Raw genomic sequence first — 17,315 nt, 5'->3', positions numbered from 1 at the left:
GTGTGTGTGTGTGTGTGTGTGTGTGTGTGTGTGTGTGTGTGTGTGTGTGTGTGTGTTGTGTGTGTGTGTGTTTTATGTGCCTTTGCATGCATGTATGCAGTGTAAGCATGATATTTATACACAACACAGCGTAGTTTGCTACGTGGAGCAAAAGAACACAATAGAACGTGGGTTTGTCTGAGGTGTTTGCCTGAGTGAGAGAGCGCGAAATTCATTGAAAGTCAGAGACAGTGAACACTCGCCCATCACACTCCCCATCTTTCAATAATTCACAGACCAGTTTCTTGATGAAAAGGTGGAGGGGGGGGGGGGGTGGGTGTGTATGCTGGTACGCACGCATACACACAACTTCCAGGTATCTGATTGTGTTATCCCCCCCCCCCACACACACACAACGTACCTCCACCTATATTACCTTCCTCTTGCAGCTCCCACCTGCCCTCCGCCCAGGACCCTTCAGGAAATCCAATCTCGTTTGCCCGCTATGCAGAAACATGAGAGACTGCAGTGGAATGCATATTACAGCGGAGCTCGGATGAAACGGAAACATATAGGGTGAGCTGTGCTAGCGAATCGGTGGTGTGTATGGGGAATGGGGTGTGTGTGTGTGTGTGTGTGTGTGTGTGTGTGTGTGTGTGTGTGTGTGTGTGTGTGTGTGTGTGTGTGTGTGTGTGTGTGTGTGTCCTACTTTCTCTTCATTGAATGCGATTCAATGTTTGGCGGGTTGGGGATTCACAATTACAACCCTGACCTCTCTCTACACAAACACACAAGCACACACACACAAAGACACACATGCATGTACATATGGAAGGCCAATGTTCACACACACACACGCAAACACAGGAACACACACAAACAGGTACATGTACATGACGCACACATTGAAACACTCACACAGACAGCAGCTTCCTCCCGCTGAAGGCAGAGTTGTGTTTTGCTGCAGAATGGATGCAGAATGGTTTGTGTCCAAGAAGTGTTAGCAAGAGGGTTTGTGATTAGGTCCACATGCACGTTATGTACGTGCATGTGGATGTTAATGTGTGTGTGTGCGTGTGTGTGTGTGTGTGTGTATGTTTGTTTGTTTGTGTACATGTACGTGTGTGTGTGTGTGTTTCTGCGTCTGTATGTTTGTGTACGTGCATCTGCCTGGTCTGTGTGTGTGTGTTTGAGTGTACGTTTGTGTATGTGTGTGCGCCTGGTTTGTGTGTTTGTGTGGTTCAGTGTGTGTCTGTGTACGTGTGTGTGCCTGGTCTGTGTGTGTGTGTTTCAGTGTGTGTTTGTGTACGTGTTTGTGCCTGGTCTGTGGGAGCATGTGAGGGAGCAGCAGTACCTGGACACTCTGTTCTGTTCCCCACAGCCTTGAGAGGAAGTGAGGGAGAGGGGAAAAGAGGCGGTAATGAACAAACAGCGAAGAAGAAAAAAAACACTTACTCACTTAGCCGGCAAATCGCCACCGTCTCCGTGGCAACCGACCTCAGGGCTATCTTGCCGATGTCTGGCTTCACGCAACGCGGCGCCCACCGGCGCGATGAAGAAGAGACGGAGGATGAGGAAGACGAGGGGGAGAAAGGACCAGGAGAGAGGACGGGGGAGGAGGGGGCACCTGGGAAGAGAGAGGGGGGGAGGGGGGGAGCACCTGGGAAGAGAGGAGGAGGAAGTGGACGTTGAGGACTTGATGGGGATGGGGGGGGGGGGAGAGAGAGGTGGGGGGGGTGAGAGAAAGGAGGGGGGGGGGGAGAGGTGGGGGGGGAGGGAGCTTCGGGGGAGGGTGAGGAGGAAGTGGACGTTGAGGACTTGATGGCGGTTTGGGGGGGTGAGGGAGCAGTGATGGTTTGGGGGGGGGGGGGGAGAGTTTGGGAGGGGGCTGAGGGAGGCAGCGGTGGCGGCAGTGGCCAGCAGGTCAGAGGTCGGGGCTGTGGGGGGGGGGGGGGGGGGGGGGGAACGTGCGTCGCAGCGACAGAAGACGATCAGTGGCAGACGATGAGGTGGGAGGAGACAGACCGGGGGCCGGGGGTCGACGGGAGGAAGAGGAAGAAGAGGAAGAAAGCGAGACCCCTCTCGTCTCTGTGTGGGGGCGCAGGATGAATTGGGTGGGGGGGGGTTAAAAGCTGTATCGACCGGCCAGCGCAGCAGCGTTGGGTCCATTGTGTCCCATCCACAGGCAGCGTTGCCGCAATAGGGGAGTCCTTATTGGCTAGTCAATACCGGAGCCGACAGGGGGGGTCCACACCGGCCCGCCCCATCCTGCGGTCGTTTGTTTTCCCTCCAAGTTGATCTCTCTCTCTCTCTCCCCTCCTCCTCCCCTCCGTCTGCTAGCCGTCTCTTTCTCCCTTTTTTCTCGATTTAGTTTTCATGTTTATTATTAGAATTTTTCATGGTTGCTCTCTTTTTCTTCGTTTTACGGCCTCTGACGTATCGACTCTCTCCCCCCCCCCCCCTCCCAACTGACCCACACACTCTCAACACCCACACACACACACACACACGCACACACACACACACACACACACGCACACACACACACACACACACACACACACCCTTCCCCCCCATGCTGTCTCTTTCAGACCCTATCTCCACCCTCCCCCTCACCATCACCCCTACCTCCTGCCTTTCTTCCACGCCTCCTTCCTCCGAGGAGTCGGTGCAGACAGTGGCGTCCCCCCAGGGGATCGGACCCACCTGGGGATCGGACCCCCCAGGGGATCGGACCCACCTGGGGATCGGACCCACCTGGGGAGGCTCCGAGCCGCGCGGCGAGACACCAGCGCAGGCCGCCGAGCTCCAGGTGGGACAACGGGCGGGAAGGGAGGGAGGGAGGGAGGGAGGGAGGGAGGGAACGCCAGGGTGGAAGGAAAAACAAAAAAAACCCCGGCATCCATTTTAGAGTCAAAGGGAAGAAGGAAAAAAGACAGATGATGTAGCCTTCACATCGCGTTAGTCCCCACCACGCTCCCAACCCTGTCCCCGGCTCCTGGAAAAAAAAAGGAAAAAACCCAGAGAAGGGTTACCTGTCTCACAAAACATGCCCTTGACGGTGACATCGCGCGACACCTCCTTAGCGCGTGATGGACGCGCCCCCGCGCCATCTCGCCTGACATTCCTGGTGACAGCCGATGTTTGTGAGACACATGTCTGGCTGACAGGACGCCATGCATCATGACGCGCAATCAACAAGGCTCTGACGCCCGCCGACGGGGCACCTGGGTGCTTTGGTTGTTTTTTATTTGTTCCCCCACCCCTCATCGGCGATCTCTCCGCTCGCGCGGAAGTGCACAACATCGTTCACATAACATCCATCTAGAAATGTACATTATACATACTATACTACATCATTTCTGTCCCTGGTATTTTCATACCATATTTTCATAATGCAAGAACACACTCAAACACAGGCACACATGCACTCACGCGCACACAAACCCAGGCACTCATGCGCCCAGGCACGCACTGACACGCATGCACACACGCACCCAGGCGCGCACGCACCGACGCACGCACACACATCGTCACGTCGTCTCATCTTCCGAATCAGTCCCCTTCATGGCTCATTTCCGCACTCTTTCCCTTTTTAAAAAATGACAGTGGCAGATATTTTCACTCAATCGGAAGGAAAAGTGCAGATATATCTCGGCGAAGCAGGGGAACCGGCCTGGAAATGATATTGGCCTGTCAAAGCAGCTTTGACTCCTTCCCGCCAGACGTGACATTTGGGCGACGATTCCTCGAGATACTGAATTTCACTTACTTCCCCTCCATTTTGTGCTGGCACTCTCTCACTCAGCGATGTATTTTGAATGCACTCCTGTACTATTTATTCCCATTGATACTGGCTGGTACGAACCTAATGGCCTCTGTGGAACTCTTAGGCCCTTCTGTGGCACAGCCATTAGTCTGCGAATGAAATCTACAAAATGTCTCGAGTGCCCTCCTTGACGCTTTCCAACAAGAGATCCGCTGTTGAGGGGGGGAGGGGGGGAGGGGGGGAGGACTTAGTGCTAGCCAGCCTCCCAGTGAAGAGCTATAGGCTACCTTTAAAGTTCTTTCTTTTTAGTTACCTCTGCTAAAATTTGTGGCCGAGACAGCGGCGGTAAGAGATAGCTAGTTAGGTAAGCCAGGCAGGTACAGATGGCTTACTCTAAAGGTTAACACGCCAGACTTTCTCCCCAGACTAGTGGGTTACAAGATAATAATAATACAATTCATGCATAATTCCCGTTGCTTACGGGTTCTTTAGAATCTTTCTATTTTAAGGTTAATTTACACAATCCTAGATGAGGATTTATCACAATAGTGCACTTGATTAATTTACTATTCTAAAGATAAGGGCTTTTACTGTAATGCACAGCGCACTGGTTGCCACAACGACGTTAGGCGTGGAAGCCTAGCTGCCACTGTCGGAGGGCTAGTTACGTCACTCCGAGAGATGTGTTAGCATGGAGAGATCTGGTAGTCACACCGCCGATAACCTATTCGTGAAAGCAAAACACCAAGCTCATTGATTTAACGAGGCAGGTTTATTTGACACAATTCATCAATTGATCATGTGTGGGAGCGCCTTTCCTCATCCTTAGTGTGTATTGAGTATTTCAGATGCTGGGTGAAATTCTGTATGGTGTACCCCAACTGTCCATCCGCACCCTTATGGCGCCTCACCCAGCGGCTCGCTTGAAAGACTTTGACCTGAAGTCCTTCCCAGACCTACACACTATCCATCCAACATGCAAATCTGAGAATCTCGGCTCTAATATATGGAGGAAAATAATGAGCGAAATGCACATGAACTTTTGATGGTGCGGGGTCCTGTTGAGCTTTTGACCCCAGGCTTGAAAAACTCGTTCACAAGTTAGCTGTGTTTACACGCCTTAAGGCACGCATATACATCTCCATTCCATGAGAAACTTTGAACTAGAGACTGCCTGCTGTTTTATGCCCATTTACTCTACAGTTGGAGGTCTCACACCTTTTCCCGCCTTTTTGTGATAGCTACAGATGCCAAAACTCCTACACCAGTGCCCCTGGTCCCAGGATTAAGGATTTCAAAATGGTAAATGGACTGCATTTATATAGCGCTTTTATCAAAGCGCTTTACAATATTGCCTGCATGTCAGGAGAAAGAGAAAAAAGCACAGGGCACACAAGCACACAGCAGACCGAACACAAGAAATGACCATAGTCATAACAACACATTCACACACCGACGGCGGAGTTTACCATGCAAGGCGACAGACAGCTCGTCAGGAGCAGTTAGGGTGAGGTGTCTTGCTCAGGGACACCTCGACACTCTAGGAGGAGCCGGGGATCGCACCAGCGACCTGGCGGGTACCAGCCAACCCGCTCTACCTCCTGAGCTTCTGCCGCCCCATTTCTAGCATTTAAAGAAAATAAGTTTGTAATTTTAGCAGACCTGACGTCTCCATCTTATTCAAAAATCATTCCCATTAAATGTGTCGTTTTTTTTTACATCTTTGGATGACGTCTCAGAGAGGGATCACATCACTTCCGGTTCGGCTAGATCAACCACATTGATAATCATGGTTGTCCTGTAAGCCATCTAAACTACCAAATATATTCAGCTCATTCCCGAGTGTGCAAGAGATCAGCCACTAAGTGCGTCCATTCCGGTTGGGCTAGAGATCCTCCAGACATCATTTGAGTAGAGTTTAATGGCCTCATTCATATAAAAGTGGTGAATAGTAGATCGGGCCCCACAACCTATCATTTGTCACCAAATTATAGGTTGTGATGTTGTCGACCGTGGGCCACATAACTTGGCCTTTGACGCGCACGCAAATGCAAACGCAAACGCGCACACACACACACACACACACACACACACACACACACACACACACACACACACACACACTTTAGAGCATACTAGACTTTTCCACATTCTATCCTTTGAAAATTCAACAACTATTAATCTGGTTCTCTATTCCTTATTCCAATAAATATGCAGCTTGCCGTGATCATTGCACTCTACAAGAGAAATAGTTAATACACACTCAGGGTGAGGCATTACCTCTCGGCAGGAATCAATCCTTTCAGGGTTATTCAGAATATTGTGTTCACATTACATTTAATGTATTAAACACAGGATATATGCGTGCATGTTAGAGGAAATGTAATAATGGCCATAGTTCATAAATAAGTGCATAGCTTGGGAGCAGGCGGATTCAAAAAATGCAGTGCATTTCTATTAATATTTTGTTGTGTAATGCAATTTATAATTTTGGTTATTTCTTAAACAGAATACTATTAGATACTACTAGAACTAAGTACGTAAACATCATATACAATCATCGAAACAAAGATTATTGTGCTCAAAGGTATATTTCTATATTTCTATATATAAGAAAGGGTAAAAAAAACGACTATGTTTTCCACTTTTGGTGTGATACTGGGCTGAGAAGGAATTGAGTTTTGTCTGTTCCGTTTAAGCGCAATGGATGCTCAATCCTAGAAACTGCTGAAGTACTGGACAAAACCCCCACTGTGCTTAGACCAGTCACAGATCAGCCAGGGATTAACCACCACAGGGCAAGCCTTTCAGCGTGCCCTTGCGATAGTTTGACCTCATAATAACGGGCCTACATCGATTTGTACAGGTTAAGAGGTTTACTAAAGGAGAGTTGAAATCTGAGGTTCAGATCAAACATGCACAGAAGGAAAAGTCCTAGTTTTACCCTTTACTTCTCCAGCTTTGGAATCAACCGATTTCTTAACTACTTCTCACTCCCTGGACGTCTCAAATGCAACGTTTCCCTAGTGGGGGTTTCGCTACAGTCAAATAACATCTGCTAACTTCTGTTGAACATGCCTTAGACTCTAGGGTTAATCTTTACCCTAACCCTATTAAAGAACGCATAAATGAACACCTTAGTTAACATGAACACCATAACCTTAATCATGAACATCATGAGGGAAAAGTAACACCAAAAGTTAATAAGTACACCATTAGTTAACTGCCAATTAACTGTTGGCTAGTTGGTAGTTAATGCTGCATTCGTTCATGCTAATTGCTGATTAACCAAAGTACCATTATTGTAAAGTGTTACCTTTTCCTAAATAATTCATTGCAGTTAAGTACACGGACAAACAAAGTCGAACCGGTCCACACGAGGTCATCTTCCTGAAGATGGTAAGCAATTTTGCATACCATCACCATGACAACACTAAGTATGTCCAACGACACTGTGAGGTCCCTCTGGCACTCTGAAAACTCCCCAGAAGATGCTGAGTCGCCAAGAGTGCATATGTGTATGTGTCACGAGTTTGCGAGAGAGAGAGAGAGAGAGAGGGCCAGGGAGATAGAGACAGAGAGACCGAGACCGAGAGAGAGAGAGAGAGAGAGAGAGAGAGAGAGAGAGAGAGAGAGAGAGAGAGAGAGAGAGAGAGAGACAGACAGACAGACAGACAGACAGACAGACAGACAGACAGACAGACAGACAGACAGACAGACAGACAGACAGACAGACAGACAGACAGAGCGAGAGAGACAGAGACAGAGACAGAGACAGAGACAGAGAGAGAGACAGAGAGAGAGACAGAGAGAGAGAGAGAGTGAGAGAGAGAGAGATTGGTATATGACAGCGAAGGTGGCTGTCGGACAGCAAGGACGTGGCACCGTGACAGCACCATTAGTGGCTCTTCAGGGGCCCCAGATGGGGGCTCTGATCAATCCGATCTGCTTGGCCCTCCAGACCCTACTGCTCCGGCCTTTAGCTCACTTAAACACACCCAGCTCCACTGCGTCGGTGAGTGTTATTGAGGCAAGGACAAACCACGGTTTGGGAAGGTATTAGGTAATGTGCAGGAGACTCGGGCATAAACACATGCACGCATGCACACACACAAACACAGCCGCATACATTTGCATGGATTTTGCACACTTAGAGGCCCTTGTATGCGTGTGCACACGCTTATTAAAATGCACATACTATAATGATCTCGAAGACGTGCCTGCTCCTACGATCCCACACACACACACGCGCGCACGCACACCCACACACACGCAGACACACAGACACAGACACACAGACACACACACACACACACACACACACACATACAGCGATCCCAGGGGAGTATTACAGAATAGTCTTTCTTCCCTCTCTTTTCCCCTCACTTTGACTTTCAGATTTAAATCATTTCACATGAGTTAGTAGATAGCGCTCACAAATGAATCGTCGGGGATTGCTTGACGAGGTCTTTGTTGAGGGAGTCTCCCGTGGGAGAGTGTCATTGACATTCCCTCCCTTCCTCTCCTCGACTCCCAAGCAGTACACAACCAATGTTTGTTTTTGTCCCCCGAAAAAATGTCAAATAGCTGACGGATTTTGTTCCGTTACAGCCGTTTAGAACGCACGGAACTCAAATCAGTGAATGAGCCAAAGTGATATGAAAGACGACACTCTTGAAGCCGTTTCATAACTCGTCAATGGGAAAACGGTTTTATCCGAAAGCCACTTATAGTGAAGGATATAGTGGATTCAGATGCATGTCACGGAGAAGCAGATAGGGGTTTGGAGGGGAGATACAGATGCCTAGGGATTGGAGCATTGGGTATTGAACCCAGTACCTTTTAGCTTTGCAGCAAGGATGTGGATGCCCTCGCACTACACTAGCGTTTATAGTACCGTTATTTTACACAATTTCTTCACCGTATGGTCCACACATTGTTTGTACAATCGGATTCTGTTTGAACCAGTGACGCACTGCGTTGCTCAATCCAAAACACTTATCTGATTACACAGTCTGTATTTGATTTTTTTCTGACATACTGTATTGTTAGATTGACATAAGTGAATATATTGACCAAGCACAACACATAATGACCATTAGGTCTACTGCACATTGATCTGATGAAAACATGTGTTTCCCTCGACATTGGAAAAGCCATGCATTACCCAAAGGTTGCATTTTGGACTGAAAATCCAAACAGAAATTATTCTTAATATAATATAATTTGTGAACAGCAAATCAAAACAAACATTATGTATATTGCGCCTTTCGTGCTAAATTGCAATACAAGGTGCTTAACAATGCAATGATAAAAAAATAAGAAAATAAATAAATGGGATTAAGAGAATGCTGAAGGTATGTTTTAAGGTGTCTTTTAAAATAACAAAAAACATAATCTCTTCACCTAGCTGGATCTGTCTGAGGAGAACTTCTGCCACATCCACATCATGCTCGGTCACAGGCTCATGCAGACCTCCTCCATGCCTTGAGTGGGGGGATCTCAGACCTCCCACCCACTGCCCCCATGCCCAGAAACGCTCCTCAATGGGCTTCAGGAAGGGAGAGTCTCCCTGGAGGTCATGGAGTGGAAGCTGAGGAGGCTGATGAAACCAGTTTTGGACCAGAGCGGATCAGTGGAATGAGACACTGTCCCAGACGCTGATGGGATGGCAAATGGCCAAAGACGTGTCTCCCTCCACGTTTTACTTTTGTCGGTTAGTCCCGGCCTCATCTATGAAGAACTATTCAGATTCAGAAGATTAATTGGTTCGTCTGTGAGTTATTTTGAAAGGCAGCGCCTTGAAATGTCAAAGAAGTCAATTAAGTTTCTAAAAACACTGCGCCAAGTGTTTTTGCAAACAGTGTGAGGCTTAGAATGGGCTTGTAGTTGGGGAAACCTGGGGTTTGCTCCTTGAGTGTCCAATTCGACTTTCTGTATTTATGAATTATTTATCTCAGTTTAATATGTAAGCAATGATAATAAACTCCACTTCACATTCGCTAACACAAATATGCGCCGTGCAACTCCGAACCAGCTCTCTGTACTCGCCCCCCCCCCCCCTGTGACAGACGGACCTACAGCCAGGGGTCGCTCGGTGGAGCCACTTCAAGCTATTTGTCCTTGGCTTCCTCTGGGTCGACAAGGGCCACTCGCGGACAAGGTGCCCGTGCAGGAGCCCCCCCACGTCTGAGCTCCTCAGACGTGATCAGAATGGGGCATTTATTGAAGTGGTGGTCACGGTAGGCAGGCGGAGTGATGAGAAGCTGACACAAGCCACGTTCGCCACATCGTTCAGTGGCGCGTGTCCCTAACGTTCTGCACGTGCATGCACGCGATTAAAGTCTGGACACGCCTGCTTGAGTTTAAGTCTGCGCATGTGTGTCGGCGTGCATGCGTGTGTGTCCGAGCTCATGTGTGTGCATGTGCGTGTGTATGTCAGTATACAAGTGTATTGATTATTCAAGCCCTGAGGGACGTCCATTGATCTCATTTATGTAAAGTGTGTCAATTATTTTGTCCCATTTGGTTTCGGAAGGGTGACTCAGAAGCTCAAGTACACGGAGCGCGCCTTCAGTTCATGTTTTTGTCGTGACCCTAAAAAAAGTGGATCAATTAATTTCGTTTTAATGGAGCAAAGCACGCCGAGCGCAAAGGACTCCAGGCCGATTTGGAAGTAAAAAATCCTAAAACACATACAGAGTCACGGTTAGTTTCTTCCCTGTTACTTCGAATGCGGTGCTGATGGCACAAAACACCATCACAACCACCACCACCCCCCCCACCCATCACTACCGACCCCCTCCGCCTTATCCACCCAGTAGTGGGCGGCTGCTCCCTACGTGCCATCATCTCCTCCAGACCCTTATCTACCAGGTTATGAGGGGCCACTCCACACCTCCAGGACTCTGCGTTCCCCCCTCCCTGGGAGTGTTTAATAATGTACACGGGGCCTACTGCCTAACCCTCTCTCAGCTGGATCCCAGAGGCTTCATTAGCCCGGGTGAGGATCACCGTCACACCGCTGATCCCCTGGTCTGCGGAAACTGACCATTAATATTTAGCACAGGGAACCAGGAAATACCCCAGGACCATACAGATACAGAGAGAGGAAGACGGGCTGGAGAAAGACAAGAAAAACTGTAAATATGTACAATATATAAAAAAAAAGAATGATTCAAAGAGGCAGAGAGTGTGTGTTTGTGTGTGTGTGTGTGTGTGTGTGTGTGTGTGTGTGTGTGTGTGTGTGTGTGTGTGTGTGTGTGTGTGTGTGTGTGTGTGTGTGTGTGTGTGTGTGTGTGTGTGTGTGTGTGTGTGTGTGTAAGAGATGTTTGTGAGAGAAATACAGAGAGACAGAAAGAGAGAGAGGGGGAAAAGGAGAGAGAGCGAGAGAGAACGAGAGAGAGAGCGTCAACATGAATGTAGTGTGGGGTTGCAGGCGAAGGGGTTTTAACTTCTCGACGGATCTGACACACTCTGGGCATCTCTGCCCTCTGTGCACCACACAGTGGTGAATAACTTCCTGTACTCCTCTTTCTACTCTGCAACCTTTGCTGTCCTTTCCTTTGTGCTTTGGAAGGCGCCACAGTGTGAGCTGAATCCCCAGTTCCCTGGACACAATGCTGCCTTATTTATTCAGTGGGTGACACACACGGTGCCTAGGAGTACATCCCCGTTTCCTGTCGAGAAACCCGTTTTTCCTTGGCTCTGCTCCTTGAACCAAGCAATTGGAATAATGGAAATTGTCGTCCGCGGATAATAAAGAAAATAAATGACAGTTTCTTTTGTGTACGGACTTATGCTCTGTGACATGAACAACATTGCTCTCCCTGCTCGGGCGTAGGACGTCGGGCGTGAACACAGAGGCACATACTTGGCATATAAATCACCCTGCAATTTAAAATGACACAAAACTGACACCCTGAATAAGGCAATTGAGCAAGGAAAGAAGGTACTCGTCCAGTTGTACCCTTTGTTGTGTGATCATGCCTACTAAAATCTAATCAGATTAAATTGGGCGCGGAGTGGACTGCCGTTGAACGCGTCCTCTAAGGCAGGAATCATTTAGGAGGCTCAGATCTGATCACATTTGGGATGGGCAGATCAATCACCCATCTCTATCTTATATTGGAGCAGATTTTATATCAGATGATCAACATCATTGTGATAGATAAGTTCATCAATGGCTACTGGTGAGCCGTGCCCACATGTTGGACAGTGATCAGGGCTTGTCCGCACAATGTCGGTGAAATGTAAAAACTCACTGTCCACAACCAAATTCGCTCCTGAAGATCGGAAAAGATGCGCAGGCCAGACTAAATCATTGTCTTGTTGCTGTTGCCGTCAAGCATCACCTTGCAACCGCATTTAGCTCAGGTTCCCTTATGTGAGATGTTTAAAATGTGTTTTGGATCCAGTGCAGAAACATACAACAACCATAAGTTACTGCATAATGTATTTTAGATCGGTAGTGTGTGTGTGTGTGTGTGTCTCTGTCTGTCTGTCTGTGAGAACATATAGCGAGTTGAACCAGAGGCAGGGGCGGACTGGGACAAAAAATCGGCCCGGGCATTTTGAACCAGACCGGCCCACTAAATTCGATAACACACCTTTTCAGTCTTTTTGGTCTCTCGAATGTCTACACCAAACAGGCTTTTAGCTAGCAGGGCGTCTGCCCTATAGTCTACTAAAAAATAAGAAGAAATGGGACGCCCTACTTTTAGGCAGGACGGCCTAAAGACGCCCTATTTTTCTCCCGTTTTACCTGTTAACTTCGCTGAATGTGATCAAAATTCACCGTTTCAGTCGCTTCAGTGCTTAGCGAAGTCTAGAATCATACATATGCCCTGCCAATTAGAAAATAGCATTGCTGTATTCCCGCTACAACAACGTTACATCATGATTCCAACGAAACATTGATTCACGGGCTCGCAGAAGCTACAGAAGACAGCTGTCTCACCGCACGTCACTGAACCTACTACTTTATGAGTTCAACAAGAGTTTGTGTGTTAAGGTGGTGGTCTTAATTAATCTAAATTCAATACAACATACATCATACACTTTAAAGTTGTGTAGAAAGTTGTTTCTTTTTGTTAAAGTTGTTACTTGAATTTTGTACCTTGCTACCTAGTTTCAGTTACACTCACTGTTATGATGTATTAAATTACTAAACATATAAATAAATCAGTGTAATTGCAATATTACCTAAAAACGATCAAGTGCTGTACAAAAAATCCTAGCTAAAAGCCTGACTCCAACTGTGCAACTATTTTCCACATACCTCTTAAGCCATGCAATGAGTTAATAGCAATCAGTGAAAGTGGACGCATTATACACTTCCGAAAGGTGTTATTTATTAACAAAAAAAGTATACTCCACGTCCATCACAGTAATGGGTAGAGTTCATCCGACTGGGTGTGTACCTGCGTTTAATAGAAGAGAAAGACAAAAAATAGAAGACAAAGACAAAGAATAGAGAAGAGAATAAATGATGGATCAGATGTTACTCTACTGTATCAAGAGTAGTACCCACTAAATTGTGAACTGAATTCATTTTTTGTGGTGGAGGTGGTGTGGTTCCCGCCGCATCTTGCAGCACTTCGCACGCCAGTGCTACCACTGTTTTCACGTCTTCATAAATGAACATCATAACATCATCATACAGTACACCATGGCACATAAATGACACCACCCTATCCATGTGTTTTCCCTGCTCGCAACTTTTTCTCAGACAACTTGTTGCTTTACCTCTGTGCTTCTCAACATCAGCATATATTTACTATGGAAACACCATAACTTCACCACAGTAGCCTATCATTTTCATTTGATGTAGCCTACCAGTGGACTGCTATGTTCACAATTTCGGAACAATGGGCTGTCGGACTAATTACTTTCTTGTTGTCGGAGCATAGGGCTATCATAATTCGGTATCTGGACCGCGCACCAATAGGCTAACGGGCTAGCCCACCACTCAAACACACAACATTAGAGTGTAGGCTAACGGCTGGCTGTTTCAGAGTAGAGCAGGCTGAGGGCTAGCAACAGCTACAGACTTGTCTTGTATTTACAATGCAAACAAACTTGGCCATAGAACATAGGTCCTAAGTCAAACATATTTTAGAGACGTTTTAATTCATGATCAGTAAGCTTACCGTAGGTCGTTGTATCGTATCGCCACCAGCATCACTGGGCCTCATGGGTTGAGCGCATGCGTAGAACTGGGTGTCGCGTTGCGTGTATGTATGCAAATCCAAATTCTCTACCTCAATCCGCACAGTTGAGAACACTTCGGCTGTGTAAGAACCAATTTAGAGGTGTTTATTAATAAGGTGGAGATCTTTTCTTACTTTGGACTTCCGAAGTCTGTAAAACACATATTAGAAGACACTTAAAAAAAAATCGAAAAATAGTCACCATGAGTGTGAAGATCGATTGCGAGTAGCAGTATAAAAGTCAGTCCGTCAATCAGTGAGATTAAGATATGTATAGCTCTTGGAGAAAATTACGCCACTGTGTTAATCATTTCGGCTGATGCGATGGTGGGCCGGTACATAATAGTGATGGGCCGGTGGGATTATATTTTCGCCCATCGGCCCACCGGGGATGTCCCCGGTATTCCCGATGGCCAGTCCGCCCCTGACCAGAGGGAGTCAATAAGCACTCACCCCCCCAAGCAGGTAAATGTCTCGTCACACTCACAAGCACACAATTGTATCCTTTGACGCACCCATGCCCTGGCACTCAAAGATTTACTTGCGTATGGCAGACGGAAACAGAAGCCATCTTGTTTTTTTAAATTGCACATCGTGCCAAACTCCTATAACACCAGATGTTGAGATCAGCATTCGGCAAGGTCTCTTGCCTGCCTCATGAGCTTTGAAAATAAAAATACGAATGAAAACCTGTTCTCTGTGCGATTCAGCAGCGACCCCCTCATGTGGTCAACCAGCAGGCCAAAGCGTATTTTTATATTCCTCCCAGAGTCAATTTCTCTTCCCTGCTTTGCTAACACATTTTTCTTCGCCAGCAGCTATATTTAAACGAAGCATTTGTTCTTTTGTTGAATGTTTTTTCCCTTTCTGTAGCTCAGGGAAGGGGTTTCGTGGTACTCTGCAAAATAGTTTGGTGCATGTCTTTGTTCACGTTTTCTGGGTGATTAATTTGATAATTAGTGGAAACTTCCCTGTTTTGAGGATCATTTCTGTTAGCTTTGACACTGCAGTCTTCATTTGAGTGCCACTGAGAAGTGTAATTACGTCCACTGTCTTGATGTGAGTAGACAAGATAAAGAGTAAAAGGGACTTGTTTAATAATGTTTACACTTCTATAGACCGGGAGAGTGTTTTGTCGGCAGGAAAAGAGGTGTCAACTTGCCAGTAATGCACTTGTTCAAACTCATTGTAATCTAATTCTAATCAGGGTCCACAATCCCAAGCACACAAACCGTGAACTCATTAACACGGCATACTTCAACGTACAAGGCCCCATCAGTGCGAAAGAGCAAAGGATGATACATAACTAAATGAATTAATGAATAAATAGCAGACGGCCTCGATAAAGACGTCAGGCTGGAAGGATGGATTGACAGACGGTCTAGGTCGATAAACAGAAAACTACCTCGTACAGTCAGTTTATTCTGCACGCGTCCCGTACCAAGTATGTAAAACAGAAACAGACGACGGACAGACAGACTGACGGCGAGGCATATCGATCCGCCTGATTGATGAGAGGAAAGGAGAAGCCGAAGGGTCAGGTCAGTGGTTCTGGCCACGTCATGCAGCCACTCTGAAGAGACGGACACACCTGTTGGCACGCCGCTGTGGTTCCCCGGCGCCAGTCTGTCGGGACCCCCACTGCACTGCTCTAGCCCCCCCCCGGTGGGGCCACTGGTTTGGGGGGCCCGCCTGTCTTTCAACCACACCAGCATGTCTGGCTCCCGGCCCCGGCTGCGGCAGTCCCCTCGAGCCATTAGCCTCCAGGCCACACAACCACTAAAGGAAGAGCACAGGTCCTGAGGGGTGGGGGGGGCTAGAGCAATCTAACACACACACACACACACACACACACACACACACACACACACACACACACACACACACACACACACACACAGTCTGTCTGGGGCTGTAGTGGGAGGATGTGATGGTGGAGGGGGGAGTTTAAGTGTTATGTTGTTCTTTGCATTTTATCGATTGGCAGAAAACAGAAACTGAACTGTTTCGATTTTTTTGATTTGATAGGTAAACCGTAAAATACCTTTTGAAAATATATTTGCTCTCCCCTCTCCTTCCTCCCTCCCTCTCCTCCCTCCCTCCCACCCTCCCTCTCTTATGAGGTGACTTCTTAGTTCAATGCATTGGAAAAGGTAATCACATAGTGGAGGGAGGCAGCGGCAAGCACAAAACAAACTGACAAACTGCAAGGCAAACATTTGTTTGTGATCAGCAAAGCCTCCGGTGAACCTTGGCAGAGCTCAGCAACAAGAGACGGCATTCTCCCCACAATGCCACACACACACACACACACACACACACACACACACACACACACACACACACACACAAAATCCACTGGGACATATCCTAATACACACACACACATATACACACACACACACACAATCCATTGAGATGCATCCTAACATAGACACACAATCCACTGAGACACATCCTAACAAAGACGCACAGACACACAATCCACTGAGGTGCTACTTAACACACACACATACACACACACACACACACACACACACACACACACAAACAATAATTACATAATACACATACAGGGACTTCTTGGTGTTGGGTGACTTCCATATAAATAAAACACCTCCATTGTGACTAACTCATTGAGATGTTTTAACCCACAGGTGCGTACACGTGCGTGCGTGCTTGCGTGTGTGTTTGCATGTGTGTGTGCGTGCTGGTGTGCGTGCACACGTATTCTTACGGAAATCTAGTCAATTCCTTTTTTGGCAGGTGTTCAAAAGTGGCGAGTAGTTGCTAGTAATTAAGGGTATCTGATGAAGTTTCTGAGTGGTTGCGGCGTGCGGCTGCCAAGGCGGGACCTGTTTACAATGCTCCGCGGAAGGCACATTTCACCGTGAATGAATTCTTATCTCCGCCCTCATCGGCCCCTCTCCCCTCCCCCTCCCACCCCCGGGCCCCCCCCCCCCCACCTCGAACGGAGGCGGAATTTTAATTTTCTGGTTTTTTTTGCAATTGACTGATGATTTTCTGTTCATAAGGGTGCAAGTCCCACTGATGAATTTGAATATTCATGAGGCAAAGATGTGAAAACGGATAACCGAGTGATTTATCGATGGCTTTTATTTTTTTCTCCTCACCCTAAAGTTTATTTTAATTGTACCCATAATAACCTTTATAAAAGTTGTGTACACTTAACGGTGTGACTCTACTTTAACTTGCCTATGAAAAGAGTGAGGTAGAGTAAATAAAATCGAAACATTAAAGTACAATGATTCATCCGTACTGGAAATGTACAAGAAACAAATGATTATTTCTCGTTGTCATCTTAATGTTCAGAGCTAATCGGTTTGTTTTGTTTC

This window comes from Gadus morhua, chromosome 19, assembly GCF_902167405.1.
Source record: "Gadus morhua chromosome 19, gadMor3.0, whole genome shotgun sequence".
Taxonomy (NCBI): Eukaryota; Metazoa; Chordata; class Actinopteri; order Gadiformes; family Gadidae; genus Gadus; species Gadus morhua.
Note: the sequence above shows the minus strand (reverse complement) of the source record.